This window comes from Arachis duranensis, chromosome 3, assembly GCF_000817695.3.
Source record: "Arachis duranensis cultivar V14167 chromosome 3, aradu.V14167.gnm2.J7QH, whole genome shotgun sequence".
NCBI lineage: Eukaryota > Viridiplantae > Streptophyta > Magnoliopsida > Fabales > Fabaceae > Arachis > Arachis duranensis.
Genome location: NC_029774.3, coordinates 57,486,131 through 57,488,744, shown reverse-complemented (window position 1 = coordinate 57,488,744; position 2,614 = coordinate 57,486,131). Strand labels below are relative to the sequence as shown.

Genomic DNA, 2,614 nt, shown 5'->3' with positions numbered 1-2,614 from the left:
GATCTTGTTTCATTCATGAAACTGAAAGTGGCCTTTGACAGATCAGAGACTATATTGGCTAAATTAGAAGTGTTTTGTTCAGAGTTCTCTGTCTGTTGCTGAGAAGATGATGGATATGGCTTACTATTGCTCAGCATATTGCGTCCACCATTGTTAAAGCCTTGTTGAGGCTTTTGTTTATCCTTCCAGGAGAAATTTGGATGATTTCTCCATGATGGATTATAGGTGTTTCCATAAGGTTCACCCATATAATTAACCTCTGCCATGGCAGGGTTCTCAGGATCATAAGCTTCTTTAGAAGCTGCCTCTCTAGTGCTGTTGGATGCATGTTGCAATCCATTCAGATTTTGAGAGATAATGTTGACCTGTTGAGTCAACATTTTGTTCTGAGCCAATATGGCATTCAGAGCTTCAATTTCAAGAACTCCTTTCTTCTGAGGTATCCCATTATTCACGGAATTCCTCTCAGAGGTGTACATGAACTGGTTGTTTGCAACCATGTCAATGAGTTCTTGAGCTTCTTCAGGCGTTTTCTTCAGGTGAATAGATCCACCTGCAGAATGGTCCAATGACATTTTTAAAAATTCAGAGAGACCATAATAGAATATATCTAATAGGGTCCATTCTGAAAACATGTCAGATGGACATCTTTTGGTCAACTGCTTGTATCTTTCCCAAGCTTCATAGAGGGATTCACCATCTTTTTGTTTGAAGGTTTGAACATCCACTCTCAACTTGCTTAGCTTTTGAGGAGGAAAGAATTTATCCAAGAAGGCAGTGACCAGCTTATCCCAGGAGTCCAGGCTATCCTTAGGTTGTGAATCCAACCAAATTCTAGCTCTGTCTCTTACAGCAAAGGGGAAAAGCATGAGTCTGTAGACTTCAGGATCAACTCCATTCGTCTTTACAGTCTCACAGATCTGCAAGAACTCAGTTAAAAACTGATAAGGATCTTCAGATGGAAGTCCATAAAACTTGCAGTTTTACAAGAAAAGAAAGAGGAATCCTCTATGTCACAGTATAGAGATTCCTTTATGTTAGTAGAAGAAGAAAGGGGTGGAAGAATGAAGAAGGATGGATTCGGATTTTTAGATGAAGAGAGGTGAAGAGAAGTGTTAGTAAACAAATAATTAAATAGAATGAGAGAAGAAGGGGAGAATTTCGAAAATAATTTTGAAAAAGGGGTTAGTAATTTTCGAAAATTAGCGATAAGATAAGATTAAAATTAAAATTTAAAAACAAAAAAAGAATTTTTGAAAAAGAGATGAGATATTTTCGAAAATTAGAGAGGTAAAAGTAGTTAGTTGGTTTTGAAAAAGATAAGAAACAAACAAAAAGTCAAATAGTTAGTTGAAAAAGATATTAAAATCAAAGATAAGAAGTTAGATAAGATATTTTGAAATCAAATTTTGAAAAAGATAAGAAGATAAGAAGTTAGATAAGATATTTTGAAATCAAATTTTGAAAAAGATAAAATTTTTGAAAAAGATAAGACAAAAGATAAAAAGATATATTTGAAAAAGATATTTTGAAAAAGATTTAATTTTAAAAACGACTTAACTAACAAGAAACTACAAGATAAGATTCTAGAATTTAAAGATTGAACCTTTCTTAACAAGAAAGTAACAAACTTCAAATTTTTGAACCAATCACATTAATTGTTAGCTAATTTTCAAAAATTTGATATAAAGATAAGAAAAAGATTTTGAAAATATTTTGAAAAAGATTTTTGAAATTTTCGAAAAATATAAAAAAAATGAAAAAGATATGATTTTTGAAAAAGATTTTGAAAAGATAAGATTTTTTAAAATTGAAATTTTGACTTGACTTGTAAGAAACAACTAATTTTGAAATTTTTTGACCAAGTCAACCCAAAATTTCGAAAATTTGGAGGAAAATAAGGAAAAGATATTGTTTTGATTTTTGAATTTTTTAATTATGAGAGAGAAAAACAACAAAAATACTCAATGCATGAAATTTTTAGATCAAAACAATGAATGCATGCAAGAATGATATGAATGTCAAGATGAACACCAAGAACACTAACACTATGAATGTCAAGATGAACACCAATAACACTTTGAAGATCATGATGAACATCAAGAACATATTATTTTTGAAAAATTTTTGATGCAAAGAAAACATGCAAGACACCAAACTTAGAAATCTTTAATGCATGAAAAATATGAATGTAAAAATGCACATGAAAAACAACAAAAGACACAAAACAAGAAATCATCAAGATCAAACAAGAAGACTTTATCAAGAACAACTTGAAGATCATGAAGAACACTATGAATGCATGGATTTTTCGAAAAATGCAAGAAAAAATTTAAAAGCATGCAATTGACACCAAACTTAAAAATTGACTCAAGACTCAAACAAGAAACACAAAATATTTTTTTTTATTTTTATGATTTTCTAATTTTTTTGTATTTTTATTAAATTTTTTTTCGAAAAACATTTTTGGAAAAACGAAAAAGAAAAGAAAAATTTTTGAAAAAGTTTTTGAAAAGAAAATTACCTAATCTGAGCAACAAGATGAACCGTCAGTTGTCCATACTCGAACAATCCCCGGCAACGGCGCCAAAAACTTGGTGGACGAAATTGTGAT

The 2,614-nt window shown here is 30.6% G+C and overlaps 1 non-coding gene across 1 annotated transcript; it reads left to right on the top strand.

The window, feature by feature from the left end:
• The first annotated feature begins 633 nt into the window (after positions 1–633).
• Positions 634–737, top strand: LOC127746148 (small nucleolar RNA R71). The gene has a single exon (XR_008007767.1). It is a non-coding gene; the product is annotated as a small nucleolar RNA R71 (small nucleolar RNA).
• The last annotated feature ends 1,877 nt before the right edge of the window (positions 738–2,614 follow it).